Source organism: Rattus norvegicus, chromosome 18, assembly GCF_036323735.1.
Source record: "Rattus norvegicus strain BN/NHsdMcwi chromosome 18, GRCr8, whole genome shotgun sequence".
In the NCBI taxonomy this organism is placed as follows: Eukaryota; Metazoa; Chordata; class Mammalia; order Rodentia; family Muridae; genus Rattus; species Rattus norvegicus.
The window spans coordinates 28,086,899-28,110,051 of record NC_086036.1 but is presented as its reverse complement, the minus strand read 5'-3'; the positions used below and the strand labels follow the sequence as shown (position 1 = coordinate 28,110,051).

The 23,153-nt window shown below is 42.3% G+C and overlaps 1 long non-coding RNA gene across 2 annotated transcripts in view; it reads right to left on the bottom strand.

Annotated features, from left to right (window-relative positions):
- Positions 1 to 23,153, bottom strand: part of LOC120098187 (uncharacterized) — a 66,539-nt gene that overhangs the window by 29,388 nt on the left and 13,998 nt on the right. For both annotated transcript variants that reach the window (XR_010059804.1, XR_005496254.2), the window contains exons 2-3: positions 20,693 to 20,749; positions 18,647 to 18,739 (exon numbers count right to left, since the gene is read on the bottom strand). This is a non-coding gene — a long non-coding RNA (uncharacterized LOC120098187). The remainder of the gene's footprint in view (positions 1 to 18,646; positions 18,740 to 20,692; positions 20,750 to 23,153) is intronic.

The window sequence follows — 23,153 nt, the reverse complement described above, 5'->3', positions numbered from 1 at the left end:
CACGCTGCCTTGTGAAAGAAAACAGACTTAAAGGACTCCATTTATATTTCATTCTGGAAAAGGGGCGGAGGGGAGAGGGAAATCCAACAGTATTTGTCAGGGACTGAATGTGGAGGTCAACCTTGAATGAAAAGGTGCAAGCTTACTCTTTAGGGTGCTAGAGATAAAACTACCTTGGTTATGTTTTTTTAAAGGTCATAGAACTTTACAACTTAAAATGATGAATTTTACTATATATAAAGTATACATTAACTCCTGGGTATAGTGGTGCATGTCTTTAATCTCAGCACTTGGGAGGCAGAGGCAAGCAGATATCTGAGTTCAAGACCAGGATAGCCAGGACTCCATGAGCCTTGGACATCGACATGACCTCCAGCTGCAGCCCAGTCCACAGATATCCACATGAACCTCATGCTTCAATACGGCCTGAGGCCACAGCATGGACCACAGGTACCAACATAGCTTGGGGGAGGGGGTAACACAGACCATGGAGGGCTTTCAAAGCGGTCCAATCCAGAAAATTAATCATCATTATCTCAGACATCCATCATTGCTCCATCATGTGGCTGGGCACCATGTTGGGCTCTGAGTTAGCAAATGCTCCAAGCTGCTGCACACTGCCCTGCCAACCCTACCAGGCAGCAATACGTTCCCCAGTCAAGCCCAGCCTTCTCCCACACAGATCACTGCCCTCAGGTCTCTAGTTCTGCCTCTCCACCATTCCTCCATCTTCCTCATCTCTCCACCTCATAGTCATCCATCACAGTGGCATTAGAAGCTGTAGTCTGGGGGCTGGGGATTTAGCTCAGTGGTAGAGCGCTTGCCTAGGAAGCGCAAGGCCCTGGGTTTGGTCCCCAGCTCCGAAAAAAAAGAACCAAAAAAAAAAGAAAAAAAGAAAAAAAAGAAACTGTAGTCTGTCACACAGTATGTATTTTGTCCAAACAGCTTTAAATGAAAATATTCATTGCAATGAGTTGTTGGTCCGGTTCAAGGTTTCTGGTTTCTGACATACCATAAATACTGGAGCACGGCTTATGGCTGAGAGAGTCAGGGTGATCTTGTGACTGGCAGGGCATCTGAGGGCAGGTTCTGTATGAGCTCCAGGCTGCCACACACTTCCCTACCCATGATGTCTGCTGCCCTTAAAGCTTGCTAAGCTCAACCTTTGTACTTGTGCTCTCCAAGCAGGACTGCAGCCACAGTGGCTCCATGTGGGGCTTGCCAGTAGGCCTAGGAATGGCCCTATTCAGTAATGACATCTGGTCCTTCAGGACTGCGTCCTCCATGGACTTCAGCAGCTTATAGATGGAGTAAATGTTGGGGCGAATCATCTCAAAGCACTTTATCCGGGTACAGATGGCAGCTGAGTTGGTCAGTGTGGGCCTCTTCCTGGTTGACATAGGCTAAGGTATTTTTTTCTTAATTAAATTATTTGAGTGGGAAGACCCCTTTCTAATCCAGGTCTTTGACGTGTAAAGATATGTAGAGGAATTTTAATACAGCAAAACAACAACATGGCTGCTCTGGCAAGAGCAAAGACCTCTGGGTCTATGATCTAGCTGAAATGACACACCTTTAATCTCTCTGGATAGAATGCAAACACACACCTTTAATCCTAAACAATAAAGTAATTTTGGTTTGTAGAAGGAAGCAGCCATGTTTGAAAATGATGTCTAGGGGCTGGGGATTTAGCTCAGTGGTAGAGCGCTTGCCTAGGAAGCGCAAGGCCCTGGGTTCGGTCCCCAGCTCCGAAAAAAAAGAACAAAAAAAAAAAAAAAAAAAGAAAATGATGTCTAATTGAGGAGTAAACAAAGTGACGAATCAGAGAAAGATTTGACAGAATGAGTCAGAGATAGGGTATGCCCAATGGTCATGAGAACAGAGGGAAGAAAGGTGACTTAAGTGAGCAAGCAGTGCGGGGGGGGGGGGGGCGGGGGGAAAGAAGGGAGGAAGAAGAGGAAGAGGAGGAGGGAGAGGAGGAAGAAAAGGAGGAAGAGGAGGCAGTTTTACTGGGTCAATTTTACAGAGACAGCCTGCAGGTGAAGACAGAACAAGCCAGAGAACGAGAAGGAGCTAGAAGATTAGAACAGATTGCCAAAGTTAGTATGAGGTCAAGCAGAGAAATTCAATCAGTAGCCAAGAGAAGCCGATTTGAATAGCCATTCCAGACTATTAGGGGTAATCCTCATTGTCAAACAGCAAAGGACTGTGTCCTGGTTACTTTCCTGTTGCTGTGACAAACACCATAACCGAGCCAACTAAGGAAAGAAGATGTTTAGTTTGGGCCTCATGGCTGCAGAGGGTTAGAGTTCATGACCATCCTGGTGGGGAGCATGGCAGCAGGTACAGGACTGGAGCAGTAGCCGACAGCTTGAATCCTTCACGTAGGATACAGAGAGAGTGGACTGGGAATGGTGCGGGCTTTTGAAACCTCAAAGTCCACACCCATCTCCATACCTCCTCCAATGAGACCACACCTCCTAATCCTTCCAAATAGTTTTACTATCCTGGGAACAGGCATTCAAATCAATGAGGCTATGGGACCATTCTCATTTAAAACACCACAGAATAACCAGCCATTTTGAACATGAGTGTTCAACTCCCTTCACAGTGTATAAAATAAAATGTCATTGATGGGATTACAGGAAACTAACAAGAAAACAGTTAATGTGGGAAGTTCTTCCTTCACCGTGTTTTCCTCAGTGACAGAGCAGGCTGACAAAACGTTAGCAAACTACAGAAGGTGCAGGAAAAATCCAGAACACTTGACTAGCATGGTAATACTTCACCCAACAGAACTGCTACTTCCTCTTCTCCTTCTGTGCCTCCTGTTTCATGGACATTGAGCTACAGCTCAGTTATGCCAGGCAAGCATTCTACCACTGAGCCCAGCATGGCTACTTGTCCTACATGTCCTTCTTAAGAATACAGGGAAAACATAAAATATCCCACAGAGGCAGATATTTATCAAGAAATCGAGTTGATATAATTCTCCTTTTCTTTTCTTTCTTTCCTTTGTTCATTTGTTTGTTTTGAGACAGGGTTTCTTTGTGTAACCCTGGCTGTCCCAGACTCACTCTGTAGATCAGGCTGGTCTTGAACTCAGAGATCTTCCTGTCTCTGCCTCCCCAGTGCTGGGATTAAATGTGTGTGCTATCACACCCAGCTATAAAACCACATTCTTTAAAAACAAAGCAAAACACTGGACCAACTAATAATATAACAAAATTATGAATTAACAGCACGAAGCCCTCCACTCTATGACTGAGTGACTTTTAGTTTCTGGTCTGAGCAGCAGAGAAGATGTAGTGTACTAACGCCACTTACTGAGATGGAAAGAAACGAAAGAGGAGACGGTTTTCTAAGCTGGGTAGGAAATGGGGCCAAGGGACAGACGAAGCTATTCAGAGAAGTCTAGCCAAAGAATGAGTAAGGTCCTGGGATAGACATACCTCAATGGATTCACCGTGGGGTTGTGTGTCTGTTGTGACCACACTTTTTTCAAGTAATTACTTTTCTATTTTGGGATTTTTGTAAATAGGAGTTTGGAAAAAAAAATTTATATGAACAGTGACAATTAAATTGGTCATGTTGCCACCTAGTGGTGCAGTCTAAAATAGCAAGTGATGTATAAATGTATTCCTGACCATAATTTTTAAAATCACAGCAATTTAAAGGTGGCCCTGCATCTGGCACAAGCTTGTAGTCCTAGCACTGGAAAGGCTCACAGAGGACGGTGGCCATGCGCAAGAAAGGCTCTGGGAGCAGTGTGAGGTGGGCACTTAGATGTGCCAGAGTAAATCTCTCTTTTTAGGTTTTCAAAACATACTTTAAAATCACTTCAAATTTATAAGAAGTTGCAAAAATATAAAAAAATTTACTTATCATTTATAAGTATTCGATTATTGCTAACATTTTATCTATTGTTTCATCATTTATTATCTCATTCATCACACACACACACACACACACACACACACACACACTTTCAACCCTGAACTCCTTGAGTTGTGTGTCTTGACTCTTTACCTTTAAAATATTTAAGCATGCATTTCTCAAAAATAGTTTTTTTCTATTAACTTCATTGATTTACATTAACATGGTACTTTATCTAATTTCCCTTCATATTTTTAGGATGTAATAATGCTTTCTATAGCTTTTTCCTTCAGCCCAGGTTCAATTTGGGGGTCAATTATTGCCTTTAGTGGTCACTCTTCAATATCTCCTTTAAATACAGAGCATTTCCATAGCCTGCCTCCCCTGAGCCCCAGGGCTATTGACGTCTTTGAAGAATGCAATTCTCCCACTTAAAAGCAAACAAGAACACTTCATCTTCTGTTTGTCTGATGTTTCCTCATGATCAGACTGAGCCATCTCAGCAAGCGGGACCCGTGATATCTATCTGTTCCTCGTGGGTAATGACAATTTTGATCACTTAGTCAAGGCGGTGCCTTAGTTTTCCACTTTATAAAAACTCTTTTTCTTGTAATTAGTAAGAGGTCTATGAAGAACACATTTGCTTGTTTCTTTTTAAAACATTAGAAAAATTTTGTGTGTGTGTGTGTGTGTGTGTGTGTGTGTGTCTACTGCGTGCATGGAATTCCTGAGGTGATCAAAAGAGAGCATCGGATTCTGCCCCCAACTTGCATTTCAGACATTTATGAGCTTTCAGATGTGGCTGCTGGGAGGTAAGCGCAGGTCTTTTGCAAAAGCAGCAATTGTTTTTTAACTCCTGAGCCATCTCTCCAGCCTCTGTTAGTTTTTGAGACCAAGGCTGGTCAGGAACTCATAAAGATCTCTGTCTCCTGAGTGCTGGGATTAAGGATATGTGCTAAGATGCCCAGCCCTGGCCTCAAACTCTTGACCCTCCTGTCTCCACCTCCAATGTGTTGGGGTGTACTAGCAAGGCTGCCAGCACCCCATTCTTCACCAGGTTTCCCCTTCTGTTTGACTTCTGTTGATGCTTGCTTCATTTGATCTTTACGTGATGATTGTAAATTACTTTCTAGCTTTTGCCCACTGACCACATTCACATTCATCCTTCTTGGGGCCGAATTATGACCTTTATGGGCCACAGTTCAGTCACCTTCATGGGCGACTTCCTCCAAACACAGGATTATGCTTATGATCATGTTAACATAAACACAAACATAACTCAAGATGGATATATTGTCATTATATTTCCCCCTGATTTCTTTTAAAAGAAACTGCAATGTAAACATATTTTATGGGCCTCTTAAATTATCAGACACCGCCACGCATAGGGACACCAGCCTGGAATCCCAAGGTGGAGGTGTATATCCTATTAGCTATCTATCAGAAAATCTATCTATGCCCGTATGTGTGTACTGGACAGTATCATGACAACTTGACACAAGCTAAAGTCATCCAAAAGGATGACTTTCAATTAGGAAAATGCCTCCATAAGACCAGGCTGTAGGCAAGCCTGCAGGGCACTTTATTAGTTAGTGATTGGTGGGGAAGGGTCCAGCCCATTGTGAGTGCTTCCATCCCTGGGGTGTGGTCCTGGGTTGTATAAAAAAGCAGACCAAGCAAGCCATGGGAAGCAAACTGGTAAGCAGCACCCTCCATGGCCTCTGCATCAGCCTCTAGGTTCCTTCCTCGCCTGACTTGCTTCAGGGATGAACAGTGCTGTGGAAACGTGAGTCAAATAAACCCCTTCGTCCTCAACTTGCTTTGGTCAAGTTGTTTCATCACCGCAATAGAAAGCCTAACAAGACAGTATGAATGCATTAATCATTTATGTATAGATATATCTACCATTTATCAGTTATGTGTGTATGTGTATATGTATCTATACATGTATGTCAGTCATCTATGCAAGCATTTGTATATTATGTTTATAACAATCATGTAATTATGTATGTATGTCTCTATCATCATAGTATGCATGTATGTATGTTTGTTTGTATATATGTATGTAGGTATGATTTTGTCTCTGTCATTAATGTGCTCTCATGGATTGCTATTTTTTCAACAAATTATAATTTAATTACTGTAGTTACTTAGTTCAGGGCTTAAATTGTCTCAGATTTGGTTTTAAGGGTCTTGTTAAGCTGTTTCTAAAGCAGGGTATTCTTTAATTTGTAATTTTAATATTTCCTTATTTTCTGGCTCAACCAAGCTGTTCAAGGCTCCAGGGCACCTACACTGCCAGACCTGGAACTGACCATCCTTGAAGGCCAGGTTCCCTTGGTGAGGACCAAGAGACAATGAGATGGGAACTGTAGAGAGTCTCATTGACACTGGGCCATACTTGCTTCTTAGACCTTCAAACAAAGACAGGAAAATTAAGATATATACACACATGCATATATATATATACATATATATACATATATATATACACTTATATATGCACGTTTGCATACACAAACCTGTAAATGAATATATATTCATATTTTGGCAACCATGATACCAGTTCCAGTGTTCCTAATTTCTGTTTATGTCTTCTTTCCTTCCATACTTAAGCCTGTCTTCTTCCATAGTGGGGATACTGACCCCCTACCCCTGCTTCTCTGTTTCTCTGTGTAGCCCTGGCTGTCCTAGACCTCACTCTGTAGACCATGCTGGCCTCAAACTCACTCTGCCTCTGCCTCTGCCTCTGCCTCTGCCTCTGCCTCTGCCTCTGCCTCTACCTCTGCCTCTGCCTCTGCCTCTGCCTCTGCCTCTGCCTCTGCCTCTGCCTCTGCCTCTGCCTCTGCCTCTGCCTCTGCCTCTGCCTCTGCCTCCTGAGTGCTGGGAGCCATCACTGCCAGCAGAGGTTCCTGGATTTTATCAACATTACTTCTCATTGGCTTAATCTGGCCCCACATTTGAGTAGTTTCACTGTTACAATTAACACTACTAAAAAGAACTCGAGGTTGCCAGTGCTTTCCCCCCTTCCCACACTCACCAGTGCTGAGGGCCTGCTGTGTTCATAAATTCTTTGCATTAGTTCTTTTTAAAAAAGCATTTCCCTGTCCTACATGGTCTTGACAATCACTGAAAACTATTTGTTTGGGTTTTGTTTGTTTGTTTGTTTGTTTGTTTGTTTTGTTTTCATCAGGCTTTTGGCCTTAGATTTTTTTCTCCTTCATATTTTTATTGCTTTAACTTATTCTTGAATATGCAATATGTTTTCAAAAAAATTGAGAAGTTAGGACTGGAAGTGCAGCTGGGCTGTACAGTTTGTACTTAGCATATGCGAGGTTCTGGCCGCTGTATTTCAAATTTTGGCGACAAAGCTTTCCCTACATAGAAGGCATTGAGAAATTCACCCACATTTTCAATAATTCATATAGTTGTTTTGTTTTGGCATTTAGAAGTTTGAGCCTTTTAGAGTTTATCTTTGTGCGTGGCATGAAGAATCAGCAGCACAAACAAAAACCAAAAACCATGTAAAAAGGTGTGCTCAGGGAAGGGCACTTCCTACCAGCCCGTATCTGGGTTTCTCTGTTCTGTGGCTCATCCCGTTTCTTTCGCAATGATAATGTGTTTTCTTGTGTTATCTAATGTCTCACAGTGTGCTTGCTATGCCTGCTTCTCTCCCTATGTGGCCCTAGCTGGCTTAGCCCCTGATGTGATGCTTCTACACTGCCTTACCCAGGTGGGCACCACCAGGCCTGGCCACTTTGTTCTCAGTTTACTGTCTCGACTACCATTCCATCCAAGTCAGTCCATTGTTCATATTCTTCTTTACAGCTACATCATACGTGTGTGTGTGTGTGTGTTGCGTGTGTGTATCATATATCTACACATATATTCATTGTACGGTTATTCAACTAATCTCTCTTGCTTATTTAAATGTTTTCTAATTTATGAACTTAAAGCAATGATGCATATGTATTCTTTGTGTTATTGGAGGTTGGGCTGGTTTGAATAAAAATGGCCTCCATATAAATATGGCTTGGAGAGAGTTGTACTATGAGGAAGCATGGCCTTGTTGGAGGACTGCATCACTGGGGTGCCTTGAGGTTTCATATGCTCAAGCCAGCTACAGTGTCACTCTCTCTTCCTGATGTCTTCAGCTCCAGATGTAGAACTGTCAGCTACTTCTCCAGCGCCATGTCTGCCTGTGCTGCTATGTATGCTTGTGTGCAGGATGACACTGGGCTAAACCTCTGAACTGCAAGCCAGTCGCCAGTTAAATGGATTTTTTCCCTAAGAGCTTCTGTGGTCATAGTGTCTCTTCAGAGCAATAGGAACTGGAAGACAAAGGCGTGACTGCAGGCTAAATTTACATAAGTGGGATTACTACGTTGAAGGGCAAATTTGTACTTAATCATCTCCGTCTGTGGAGAATATTCTAAGACCTCCAGCGTGTGAGAGAGACCAAAACTTTGTCATGTCCAACTTTAACGTTAGATTTTATTTTATCATTATTTATTTTATTATGTTATATTCCCTTAGAAGCCAGCTTGCTTTCTAATGAGAAACAGAAAGGGGATGGATCCAGGTGGGAGGGGAGTTGAGAAGGAACTGGAAGGAGTAGAAGGAGGGGAAACCATAACAGTATATGTCATATGGGGGTGGGGGAATCTGTCTTCAATAAAAGGGAAAGAAGACAGATTGGGTCAAGTAAGGAACTAGTGTGAGTAGTTAATAATAAAGCAGAGTAAGCCCAGTTAAACCCTGTGATGAAAGTCATGTCACTGTGGGCTTTCTAGTCTTTCCCAGCTCTTGCTTCGGTGCTTCAGATCTCAGTAGCAAAGTTCTCTTTAGATAGAGCACGAAGGGGACTCCCCAAAGCCTCGTTCTAGAACTTGTATGTTTAAATCGTAATCCCTTTGTGTGTGGTATGAAGGATCGCTCTAACTCTATTTTTTTAAATGAATTTAACATTAAAAAAACCTAGGAGATAATGATTTCAGATAGGAAACTTCATCTTTACACTTTGTTCTCTATCTTCTGAACTTTCTTCAGTGAATCTTCTTTATAAAAAGAAATCCTTATGACAAGGGCACTGGTGTTCTAAACGTTCATCATCTCATCAATGGTGCGACCTCGCTGAGCTGCTGATGCCACCTCCCCAACGCTTTGTGCGTCATTCACACTTTCTTAAGCTATTTGTTTCAAATGTCCACGTGCTCTTCTCAATTATATTGTCTTCGTGCTCAAAGTTACTGATTAATTGAGTGGCTGTACACTCCATAACTACACATAGACTTCATAGATAGAATTTGAGGATTATTTTTCTTTTTCTTTTCTTTTTTTTTTTTTTTTGGTTCTTTTTTTCGGAGCTGGGGACTGAACCCAGGGCCTTGCGCTTCCTAGGTAAGCGCTCTACCACTGAGCTAAATCCCCAGCCCCGAGGATTATTTTTCTTGAGTGCATATTGTAACCAGTGTTTTTACTTGTGCTGGAATAGTTTGTTGTATTTGATGGTGTGATATAATGATGCCCCGATGGGTATTATTGGTCATTATATGGTATCATATTATTGGTATTATATTGGTATCATTGGTATTATATGCAGTCAGTTGACTGCATATGGAATTAACTAAAACCCAAGGGGCATACACTTGTGAAGGCTTTTTTTTTATTAAATTATAATTATTTGAATTAGGAAGGCCCATTTACGAGCCTGATTCTTTTGACTTGGCAAGATACACCTTTAATTCAGATCTTTACAGGTGAGAAGATCTACCTTGAATCCAGGCCACAACTTCTGCTAGAATCCTGTACAAGGACACAGAGGAAGGAAGCTTTTGGTCTTTGCCTGCTTGTTCCTCTTGCTGGCAAGCCATTTCTTCACTGGCATTAGAGCCTACTTCTTCAGGATTCTGGCAGATACTGAGGATCAGCTGAGACATCCAGCCTCATGGACTGAACAACTCCTGGATTCTTGAAGCTTCCGTTGGTAGACAGCCATTGTTGGACTAGCTGGACTACAGCCTGTAAGCAGTTCTAGCAAATTGGTTTTATAGATATATAGAGATTCATTCTTTATGTGTTCTTCCTCTTTCCCTCCCTCTCTCCCTCCCCCCCCTCTCTCTCTCTATACATATATATATATATATATATATATATATATATATTCATTCCATACATTTTGTTCCTCTAGAACTCTAGAGTCTAGAGAGCCCTGACTAATAATATTTTGGTACCAGAAGTGGTTCTAGAGACACAGAAGTATAATTTTAAAAGTATGGGTGACATTTTAAAATATTTGGAAAGGCCTTTCAATTTGCCAAAACCTACAGCTTCTGAAGCCTCTCCTGGAAGCTCAAAGAATACTGAAAGCCATGGTGTGAACTCTTTTCTGGAGTACAGGGGATGTTTTAGGCGTCTCTTGGTGCTACCATGTCCTGTGATTAAAGTCAATGGGAAACCACAACAACCCATGCTTGCTGTGGGTAGAATGGGGAATAGCAGAAGGTAACTATAAAGACCAACTTAGGCCACATAATCAGTGCAGGAACTAGGATTATAGTTGACAGCTTTGTTTCTGTCATATTTTGTTAAGAATGTATTTACACGGGCTGAAAGATGGCTCAGTGGTTAAGAGCACAGACTGTTCTTCCAGAGGTTCTGAGTTCAAATCCCAGCAACCACATGGTGACTCACAACCATCTGTCATGAGATCTGATGCCCTCTTCTGGTGTGTCTGAAGACAACTACAGTGTACATATAATAAATAAATCTGTACAGTGTATATATAATAAATAAATACATATTTTTATAATACATTTTTAAAAATGTGTTTTATACAACTATTTGTGTTTTCATTCCTTGATTTATCATGTAATGTAACATCAATTAAAAGAATGTTTTTCATGTCTAAGTTTGAGATAATAAAAGCATGTCCCAAGCAACATCTCCACCTATATTAAATATAAAATGCATTTGCAGTTGTACGAGAGATAGTTATAGCATGTTAGGCATAAGTATTACCTGGTTATTAGTTTCATTTGGAAATTAATCATGACATAAGGATATATGATTGTTTGTCAAGTTGACAAGAGGTGAATTTGTGATGGTGATTCTTGATTGTCAACTTGACTACATCCAGAATTAACTAAAACCCAAATGGCTAGGCACACCTATAAGGAATGTTTTTCTTTTAATTCAGATGGGAAAAATCCTCATTGAAAAGCCCACACCCTCTGCTGGCAGCCTATACAAAAGACATAGAAGGAAGAAGCGGGCTCTTTCTTTGCCTGCTTGCTCTTGCTAACAAGTCCATTCCTTTACTGACATTAGAGTCTACTTCTTCAGAACTTGGCATATATGATGGTTTGAATATGCTTGGCCCAGGGAATGGCACTATTACTAGAAATGGCTTTGTTGAGTAGATGTGTCACTGAGACCCTCCTCCTGGCTGCCTGGAGACAGTCTGCATCTGGCTTCCTTTGGATGAAGATGTAGAACTTTCAGCTTCTCTAGCACCATGCTTGCCTGGATGCTGCCATGTTCCTGCCATGATGATAATGGACTAAACCTCAGAACCTATAAACCAGCCCCTATTAAATGTTGTCCTTTATAAGAGTTGCCTTGGTCATGGTGTCTCTTCATAACAATGGAAATGCTAACTAAGACAGCCTATGCTTCAGACCAGCTGAGACATCCAGCCTTGGGGACTGAACAGCTACTGGATTCTTGGGCCTTCCATTGGTAGGCAGACATTGTTGGACTACTACAGCCTGTAAGTCATTCTAATAAATCTCCTTTACACACACACACACACACACACACACACACACACACACACACACACACACACACACACAGAGTTAATTTCCTTTAGAAAACATGCCTAGCCTGGTTCAGACAAACAATATTTTGTTTGATTCTATTTTTTAGCTCTATCTAGATTCCAAGCAACTCTTACACACATCCCAGTTTTAGTTGGGAAATTAAACATTGATTAATATACTTTTACAGATGGGAATATAAAGACTTAAAAGATGAAGAAAAAGTTTTAGTGTTTTTAAACATTTGTGCTCTACATTTTTCCAAAAGAAATTTAAGTGTTTATTGCCTTTTGCCACTAGAAGGCCCTAGAGAGATGGTTTTTAGTTAAATGTACAGCAGTTTCAATACTGGCTATGCTCTTGAATTTTGTCAACTTATTTCACACCTAGATACATTCAGGGAAAGGATCTTCATTGAGAAAATGCCTCTGTAAGATTGACCTATAGCTAAGTCAGGCATTTTCTTGATTAATGATTTGTGTAGAAGGACACAGCTCACTGTCGGTGGTGCCATCCTGGGCAGATGGTCCTGAGTTGTAGAAGAAAGCAGCCTGAGCAAGACATGAAGAACAGGCCAGTAAGCAGCACTCCTCCATGGCCTCTGTGTCAGTTCCTATCTCGAACTTCCTGTTTGAGTTCCTGCCTTGACTTCCTCTGAGGATGGATTTAAGTGGGTAGAGTGTAATCTAAGCATTACAAACTGAAATAAACCTTTTCCTCCCCAAATTGCTTTTGGTCCTTGCAGTAGTTTGAATGAAAATGGCTCCTGTAAGTTCATGTTTGACTACTTAGCTCCCCTGACCCTGAACCCTGGGTGGAACTGGTTGGAAAGGATTAGGAGGTGTGGCCTTGTTGGAAGAGGTGTGTTGTTAGGGGCAGGCTTTAAGGCTTCAAAAGACTCTTATTGATCCCAGTGCTCTCATGCATGCTCTCTCTCTCTCTTTCTCTCTCTCTCTCTCTCTCTCTCTCTCTCTCTCTCTCTCTTTCTGCCTCTTCACTTCAGATCAAGAGCTCTCAGTTGTTCCTGCTGCCTTTGCTCTGCCACCACAGATCATAATCCTGTGAAACAATAAACCCCACATTAAACACTTTCTTTTACAAATTCCCTTGGTCATGGTGTTTAATCACAGCAGTAGAAACCCTAACTAAGACACCAGCTAATTGATAATAAATTTAAAAATATATATCCATGTATAAAGCCTCAGGCTTAGAATATAATCCCTCTCTAATGTTGGCTAAACTCTTTTCCTTCCTCAAATCTAGTGTTGGCTACCTACCTCACTGTTGAGACAAATTTCCTGAGAAAAATTAAAATAAAAAAATTAAAAAGGGACTGCGTTCGTGCTCTCCCCTGAAATAAAAAAAAATTAAAAAGGGACGATTTACCTTGGCTATGAGTTCAGGGATTTTAGTTCATGTTCACTTGTTCCATTGTTTGAGCCTGCTGGGAGGGAGAAGTCAGTGGGAAAATCAGGTGCATTGGGAGAAACTGCTCACCTAGGGCTGTCCAGGGTACAGAAAGAGTCAGATTTGAAATAATCAGGGTAAGGTGATGCCCTTTAAAGACATGCTCTGCTTCCTACAACCAGGATCCGCCCCCAAGAGTCCATTCAGTGTGACTTCATGAATGGATTAACCCATTGATAAAATTAGTGCTTTCCAGGTCTAATCATCTCGGAATAGTTAGATTTACCACCTGGGGACCAAACCTTCAATAGATAAACCTTTTGGGAGGTTGTTTGGGAATATTTTATACTCAACCCATAACATTGAACTAGAAGATTTTGCTTTGCTTATATCTATTTTCAAACATTTTGTTGTGTTTTTCTTTTCTTACTTCCCTTCTTTCTTCCTTTTTTTTTAAAGACAGAGTTTCTCTGTGTATTCTTGGCTGTACTGGAACTCACTCTGTAGACCAGACAGCCTTGAAGTCACAGAGATCCACCTGCTTCTGCCTCCCAGGTGCTGTGATTAAAGGCATGCGCCACTACCACCCTGGTGCCACCACCACCCTTGCATTGTGTTTTTCAGCAGTGATTATTAGCCATAAAACATTTTATGGAGGTGGACACACCACGTGACTTATCCCAGGAACTATATACCCATTGGAATGCACCTAAAGACTTTTTCTTTATATATGTCTCTCTTCTTTATCCTAATGAGTTTCAGTTTATCATTTAGAAACCTTGCAAAACATTATCTTCTTTGGGACATGTTTCTGTAGTGGTTTGTAGGTTTAGCCCCCCATAGATTCATGTGTTTGAATGTTAGACCATAGTGAATGGCTCTAATAGGAGGTGTGGCCTTGTTGGAGGAAGTGTGTCACTATAAGGCAGGCTTTGAGATCTTCTATGCCCAGGATCTGCGCCCAGTGTGGAACTTAGTCTTCTCCTGGCTGTCTGCAGAGGACATTCTCCTTTTGGCTGCCTTTGAATCAAGATGTAGAACTCTTGGCACCATGTCTGTCTGTAGTCTGCCATGCTTCCTACCATGATGATAATAGGCTGAACCTCTGAAACTGTAAACCAGCCCAATTAAGTGTTTTCTTTTATAAGAGTTGTCTTGGTCATGGTATCTCTTCACAGTAATGAAACCTTAGCTAAGGCAGTTTCTTTTTTGAGATCTATTTTTATTAAGATTTTATGTGTGGAGGTGTTCTTCCTATAGATATCTGTGTGCCACACGTGTGCAATGCCCTTGGAAGCCAGAAGAGGGCACAGGATAGTCTAGAACTGGAGTTGTAGATGTAGGTGCTGGAAATTGAACTTCGATTCTCTGGAAGATCAGACTCTTGACTCTTCCAGAGAAGAGTCCTGTGATGCGCTTCTTGACACAGTGAATTAGTCCTCATTAGTATGTCTGCACCTTGCACATACCTTAGTTGCTGCATTGATTATGCTGCATTGCTTTACAGATTTACAGATACGCTTCCTCTAGTAGCCTGCTAACCTACTGCCTCATTGGCCTGGTAATGGTAGGGAATTCTGGGGCTCCAGGAATATCAGCCTGGAAGAAATGTTAATAGGGTCAATGGTCAATGGGTCACTATTTTTTATGGATCTTTGGGAAAAGTAATTTCTCAAATCTTTCTACCCTATAAAATTTGTAATGAGTGACACTGAGGGTTATTCATGGAACCCAGAATCCTCATTAATTGAATTTATTACATAAATAGCATTATAGTGACAACTAGAGGAATTTAAATGTGGCAATATTATTATCTACAATATCACTATCAAAGTCATCAACTTGCTGGGTATGGTGGTGTTCATTTATAATACCAGCTCTTGAGAGGCAGAGACAAGAGGATGGGGAGCCAGAGGCTATCCTGGGCTATATAGAGAGCCTCTGTCTCAAAAAAAGAAAGGCTATTAGCTCTGTTTATAAAGATATTATCTTTCAACTGTTGAAGCACTCCTAGAAATAAAGGTTTTATCATTTCCTGTCTTAACTTTACACAACAACCTCTCATTTTAGATTTCAAATCCCTCGTAGGGTTGTTCTTATTATTTATTTTTTATATCAACTCCACTAGTTAAACTCAAAGATGATATTAAGGCTTTGACTGACACTGGGCCTGGTGATTTAGTGCTATCCCAGGTAGTTAGGAAGGGGCAACAGGAAGATGGAAAGTTCTGAGCTTGCCTGGGCCGTAGAGTGAGACTAAGGGTAGCTTGGGCAACATAGTGAGGTACTGCTTCCAGGTTTTTAAAAGGAAGAGGATTAGGAATACAACTCATGGGAGGAACACTTGCCTAGCATTTAGAAGGCCTCCGGTTTATCCCTAGTGTAGAATAGAAGAGAAAGGAAGAGGAGGAGAAGCAGGAGGAGGACAGAGAAGAACCTGATTGACAGTATGTAAGGCTTTGAGAACCTATAGGTCAGCTAGTGCACAGGATCTCAGTACACAAAATTGGGTAGGAGGCAAACCCTTCTCTTAGGAAGGCAGCAGTTACAGCTAAGTAACACAAACTATACAGACATTAGCATAGACAATTCCAAACACTGCACAGGAAATATTTAGATCACCAACCATATTAAGATAATGCTTTTGTTTTCTTCAATTGAAACAATGTCTCCCAGAGTTACCCAGGCTGGCCTTGAAGTAATTCATGATCCTGATACTTCTGCTTATTGGGTGCATGAATTAACAGGCATGAACCTGTATATGTCATGCTGGGATATATAAAGTTCTTCAACAGACATAAGATTAATAAATGATGTCATCATCATCATTTTATTATTATTATACTATTATTATTTCTTTTTTATTATTGTGTCAGGAATTGAACCTTGGGTCTTACCCATGTTAGGCTAATAATCTACCACTGAACTATGCCTACAGCCCCAAGAAATGATCATAATAATTCTTCCTTAATAGTTAAATTTGTTCTCTAATAACTTCATATATAACTATTATTCCTTTTTAAAAATTCATTTATTTATTTTATATATATGTACACTTCAGATACACCAGAAGAGGGCATCAGATCTCATTACAGATGGCTGTGAGCCACCATGTGGTTGCTAGGATTTGAACTCAGGACCTCTGGAAGAGCAGTCAGCACCACTGAGCCATCTCTCCAGTCCCAACTATTATTCTTCTTTAGCACTATTCATTAAACTCACACTATGAGTAGCTTCCAGGCAGGTACCAGGCATTCTTTCAGCCTCCTGGAGTAAAGTAATATTTTTTATTCTTTAATCTCTTTTTACAGTCCAGTTGTTATCCCCATCCCGGTCTGCCCTCTGACTGTTCCTCATCTCATTCCTCCTTCCCCATCTCCAAGAGGACGCCCCACTCCCCACTCCACCAACCCTCCCCACTTCCTAGGGCCTCAAGTCTCTCGAGGGTTAGGTACATTTTCTCTCGCTGAGGCCAGACCAGGCAGTCCTCTGTTGTATATGTGTCAAGGGCCTCATATCAGCTAGTGTATGCTGCCTGGTTGGTGGCTCAGTGTCTGAGAGATCTCAGGGGTCCCAGTTAGTTGAGACTGCTGGTCTGCCTATGGTGTTGCCCTCCTCCTCAGCTTCTTCCAGCCTTTCCCTAATTCAACCACAGGGTTCCCTGGCTTCTGTCCATTGGTTGGGTGTAAGTATCTGCATCTGACTCTTTCAGCTGCTTGTTGGGCCTCTCAGAGGGCAGCCATGCTAGGCTCCTGTCTGTAAGCACACCATAGTATCAGTAATAGTGTCAGACCTTGGAGCCTCCCCTTGAGCTGGATCCCAATTTGGGCCTTTCCCTCAGTCTCTTCTCCAATTTTGTCCCTGCAGTTCTTTTAGACAGGAACAATTCTGGGTCAGAGTTTTTGACTGTGGGATGACAACCTCATCCCTCCACTTGAGGCCCTGTCTTTCTGCTGGAGGTGAACTCTATGAGTTCCCTCTCCCCACTGTTGGGCGTTTCATCTAAGGTCCTTCCCTTTGAGTCCTGAACACCTCTCACCTTCCAGGTCTCTGGTCCATTCTAGGGGGTCACTCCACCTCCTACCTTCTGAGGTTGCCTGATTCCATTCTTTCTGCTGTCTCTGAGGGCTACACTCCTGTCCCCATGCCCCAATACCTGATCAACCACGTTTCTCTTTTCCCATCCCTGTCCCCTCTACCACCCAGCCCCCCCATTGCTTTCTTCTCCCTCCCAAGTGGGATTGAGACATCCTCACTTGGACCCTTTGACTTATTAACCTTCTTGAGTTCTTGAAATAAAGTATTAAATAAAACCAAAAGTTCTCTTAACAGGGAACCAATAGGAACGTAGCCTAGTAGAGAAAAGCAGACAATAAACAAGAAAATGAACATATAGGCAAACAACAGTGAATGAGAATGACTGTAATGAAAATAACATGTGTTAGTGACTGGGGGACATCATTAGGTGGACATCATTTAAGATCTGTATTCAAGCCTGAAGGACAAGGAGTCAGTCACTCAAAAGAAAATCCACAGAGGAATGGCATTATGGAGTGGCCAACAATGGGGCTCTGAGTGGGCAGCTGGTGTGCTGCTGTGCACAGCTGGAGTCAGACTCAACTCCCAGGCAAGGGGCAGGAGACAGGGTTGAGAAAGGAAGCAGAAGCCAGCTAATGCTATAACTCACAGGTCAGGCAGAGAGCTTGTTTTAGTCTGAGTGCGATAGCAAATGTCGGAGAACTTTGAACAGGGAGGGGTCAGCAAGAGCACCTTTTTAAAAAAGCTCTTATGTAAAAAATGGATTGGGGAGTGCTAAGAGTAGTACGTGGGGTAGGCAAGGTGGGTCAGTCTTGCCACCAAGACTGATGACCTGAGTTCCATTCCCAGAAACTACAAAGTAGAAGGAGAGAGTTGATTCCTGCACATTGTTCTCTCCTTCCTTCCCTTCTTTCCCTCTTCACTCCCTCCCTCTCTCCCTCTATTCAACCCCCCCCACACACACACAGTGTTTATCTACTAATGGGACTAAGTTACCAGATGGAAAATTTGATGATGTAGCAAAAGGAAGTGATAATTGAATGATTCCTTGAAAATACTGTTTAAAACACAACTTTTTTTTTTTTTGAGGCAGGGTCTTACTATGGAACTCTGGCTCACCCGGAACTCTTCATGTAGACCAAGCTGGCCTTGACCTCACTGAGAACCGCCTGCCTCTGCCTCCCCAGTACTGGGATTAAAGGTGTACACCTGTTCTTTCAAAGTCTCCCGCGATGCAGACTGACTTGAGCTCCTCTAAACAAAGCACGTGCCTAGCATGTGTGTGAGGCACACAGATAAAGCAAGTCAGGCAGTCAGTACAGCCTTGCTGCCGGCATCTGTCTGCTGCCTGTTGCTACTTAACAAATTACTTCCAAGCTTAGCAGCTTTAAGTGCTTACTGTTGCTTGTTCTTTTGTAAACTGACCGGTAGTTCTGCTTGTCAAGCTGTTGTTGGGTGCTAAGAATGGCTACACTCTCGAGTCAGCAGCTGGTTTTGGCTCCTACCTGGGGGCTCAATGGAGCTGTGGACCGATGCCTTTGGTCTTCCTTCACAACAGCCTTTCCTGATGGGTGGTTTCCTCAGTTCTTGAGGCTCTCCTGGAGAAGGGATTCTTATGCATTGGTCAGTTGGGTTGTTTACAATAGATTCAATAGACTCAATAGAGTCCCTCTAGGGACTCTGTTTTAAAAACTCACCCACACATACCATCTATATCCAGAAGCCATATCTTTATTTATCTTACTAATTAAAACTGCCCAGCGAGAACTGTTTAAAATTTTATTACATTTACTGATTTAGTATGTGCATATCAGGGTAGACATACCACAGTGTTCTCATTTAGTATGGGCACGTCAGGTTGCACGTATCACAGTGTTCATTTAGAGGTCAGGGGACATTTAAGGGTTCTCTTGTTGTACCATATCGGCTTTGGAGATAGAACTCAGATTGTCTGGGTAGCAAGCTCCCTCACCTGCTGAGCCATCTCACCGGCTCTCATAAGAATTATTATACCCTATTTATTTATTTATTTATTTACCCCTATCGCAGTCCCCCTCACACTGCCCCTCTCCTACTCCTTTCCTTCTCCTTTGATGGGGATGCTCCTCCTCCCCCCAATATGGTCCCACCCTGGCAAATCAAGTCACTGGAGGACTAGGTGCATCATCTCTCACTGAGACCAGACAAGGCAGCTCAGTTGGTAGAATGTGGTCCACAGGCAGGCAACAGACTCAGGAACAGCCTCTGCTCCAGTCGTTGGGGGACCCATATGAAGATCAAACTGCACATCTGCTACACGTTTGTGGGGGGCTCTTTAGTTGGTGGTTCAGTCTCTGGGAGCCCCAAGGTTCCAGGTTAGATGAGTCTGTGGGTCTTCTCGTGGAGTCCCTTTCCCCTCCAGGTCCTTCAATCCCCCCACTGAATAAGAATTCTTAACAGCAGCTACAATGTAGCAGTGATTTTGCTGAGACCTAGAAAATAAGCTAAGCTTCATTCCCCCTGTAGGAACTTGAGTTTCTCTTTTCCAGGGGGAATACTGTTATCTGTCACCAAGAGTCTGCTTATTTTGTGTGCACATGGCAGATTTATCCTGGGTACAAAATTTACAAGTTCCATTTTCTCCCTATTCTAGCGGTGGCATTTTTCTGGTGCACTGTCAAATACCATAAAAAGGAAGTACTGAAAGAATGAGAGCCCACCGGGGGGCCAGAACAGGCTCCTTATACGCACAGTCTGTGAAATTACACTACAGCTTTGCCTTCCTGCAAGAGCAGAGATAAAGAAGCCTGGGAAAGCGGCACACTCCTGAGAGAGAAGGGGTGGAGTCAGAAACATGAGATAATAATCAACTTTAAAAAATGCAGCTTCTGAGAAAAGCCACTGGGCACAAAGGCACCCAGTTTTCCATTTCAAGGAGAGCACGAACAGGTAAAATCTGTTTCTGCTTTTGCCTTGTCTTATATCACAAAATAACACACTGCAAAAACATCTGGAATTGAACATAAATTTCCACGGGGCTGGGGGTAGTAGTGCCTTTTTGGGTGAGTAAAGGACCAGTAAAAGAACACCTCTATATGACAGTGTTTTGTTCTGGGTATCCTTATGATGACTAAAACTTAGGATTCTAAGTTGGAAAAGTTGGGCCAGGTGTGATGGTGCACGCCAATAATCATAGCACTCAGGAAGCTGAGGCAGGGAGAGTGCAAGTCCAAGGCTAGCCTGGGCTACATAGCAAAACAGACAACTTTTATCTTTGCTCTGGTTTTTATATTTCTAATAACTTCCCCTCTCAATTTCTCCTTTCCAAGTCGTGAGGTTGTCTTTCACAGCAAAAGTACCCCCGAAGGACTGCTCAGAGAGGCTCTCCACAGTGATTTTATTTTTAAATAAATCGTAGTTTTTATTTTTACTCTTCACAGTAGGTATTGGTCTCAGGGCATGCCTGAACACTTGAAATATGGCAAAGGAAAATGGGAGGGGAATCTTACACTTCAAGCTTGAGAGTTGGTTTTAATTACTTACAACTACAAAGTAGTTCGTGGCTTCCTTACCAGACAGCAAGGCCTCCAGTTTGCAGCTCACAGAATTCTGCTTGTCCACTTTTCCCCCTAGAAGTTGAAAAAAATCTGAGCTTTGATATTATAATATATTAATGAGTGTGTCCTACCACATGATTTTGCTTTTAAGTTAAAATTTTAATGAATGTACAAAATTGTAGGTCTTATGGTAATCTTTTCAGACAAGTTTATCATTGTATCTTACTTTTATACTTCTCCCATTTTATTTTGTTTTCAGACAAGGTCTCACTGTGTTACCCAAGCTTGAATGGAACTCACAATCAGCCTCCCCAGTGCTGGGATTACAGGTATGTGACACCACACTCAGCTTTAAAATAGTCTTTAACTATAGCAATTTGACCAGAGTTTGTATGCTGGGGGCTGGAGAGATGGCTCAGTGGTTAAAGTCACTGGCTAAAGAGGACCCAGGTTCAATTCCTAGTGTCTCCGTAATAACTCACAACCATCTGCAACTCCAGTTCTCGAAGGCCTGACACCATCTTCTGGCTTCTGTGTGAATAGGAACATGTGCAATATGTAGACATGCAGGCAGGCAAAACATCAATACTCATAAAATAAAATAATAATGATTAAAAATAATCATTGTTATTCACAAAACAGACATAGGCTTTCTTGGATTACAAGGGTTTTTTTTTTCCTTTTTTTTTTTTTTTCTTTTTTTCGGAGCTGGGAACCGAACCCAGGGCCTTGCGCTTGCTAGGCAAGCGCTCTACCACTGAGCTAAATCTCCAACCCCCTTTTTTCCTTTTAAATTACATTTATTTGTGGGTGCCTGCATGTGCTTGGGTTGGGGTACAGGGAAGAAACCAAGACCAAGTTTAAGGAGAAAGTTGGCTGCATAATATTTCAGAATCAGAATTAGCTCTCCTTAGACATTTCCTACCTGCTGGGTGGTATCTTCAGGTCTTTACGTGAGCAATCCCCATGGACAGCTGTTATTTATCCCCATGTCACTCACTTAAGGTTGTATGGTTATTAAGTAGTAAAGCAAGTACGTAAGCTCCAACAATCTGACGTCAGAACTAGTCTTCTAGTGCTGTGTTACTTTCTATTTGATTGTGCCCACATGGTGACACAAGTTTACTGACCTCAAATGTCTGTCTCTAGCTTATGTCTAAATTTAAGCTTCAGTAAACCAGCATCTCCTGGGAGTTGGGTTGGGGGTGGGGTGGGTGGTGTGGAGGTGGGGGTGGGGGTGGGATTAGCCCTTTTCTTCTTCCCTTAGTCCTGTGTGCTACGATCACGGACATTTGCTACTCCAGCATCCTTAAACCCAAAGCCACCAGTACAGTCAATGTCTTCCTCTGAATCTCTTTCCTATTGAGACAATGAATGAAAGCTGAGTTACTGTGTCTGCCTATGACTTAGCTCTCCGTCTCCATCTCTGATCTCTAGCAAGTGCTAATGGTTCATTGATAGGCCATAGTTGACATCGGTCTTTACTTTCTTCTTGAATTGTTTCGGGAATCTTATCTGTGCTGGTTAAACTATGTCCTTCCCTCCTCTGCTCCAAAGATCTACTGTCTTTCTCTGCCCAGAACCATTGACCTCTGTGGCAGCACCAGCAGTTCCCGTGTCCCTGGCTTCCCATGGGCTCAGTGGATCCTTGATATGAGAGTAGGAGGAAGAAAGGGAGTCAGGAGAAACTTCTCCCCAACTTCCTGCTGTAGTGCGGCATTCTTTGGTAGCTGTCCAGCATCCAGCCTCCACGGCCTGGGCAGACCACATCTTCATCTTGTCCATAAACAGAATGGAAACCCTGTAGAGCCTCTCTATTCCTCTTGTTTCCCTGAACTCTGATGCTATTATGTACACAGTGCCTTTGATAAGTAACTTTCAATAGACTCTTTAGAGTGGAATGCTACTTTCCCTATTCCTCTAGTGTTCTCAAATGTTTCAAAGGCATGGGAGAGAGCCCAAACATCTAGCTATCTGTAGTATTAAATAGGCCTTAGGTAGATTTTCCCCCCAAATCGGATTTGAGTTCTCATTAGTTCATTTGTATCATGGGGGAGGGGCACAAGACTTTTGAGCATGACCACACTGGACTCAGAGATGGTCTCTTTCATGGCTTGGATGAGAGTCCTTCTCTTTGTCCTTTCCCCTGTGCCCTGCTGCTTCTCCCTTCACATCTTCAGTCTGTCACTTGTGGATTTTTTGTTTGTTTGTTTGTTTTTACTTCACCAGCACTCACCCATGTGAAAGCAATGCTCACCTCTCACCTAGGCCAATTGGAGTTTACTGTTTGCCCATCATAGACTTCTCTCCTGCTCAAAGTCATAGTTTTCTATCATAAGGCACATTGTGGTATTCCTTTATGGATCCCCTCCTGTGAACTCTCACTTACTTCAAATATCAAACAGGACACAGCTCAAAAGGCAAAGCATGGGGCTGGGGATTTAGCTCAGTGGTAGAGCGCTTATCTAGGAAGCAC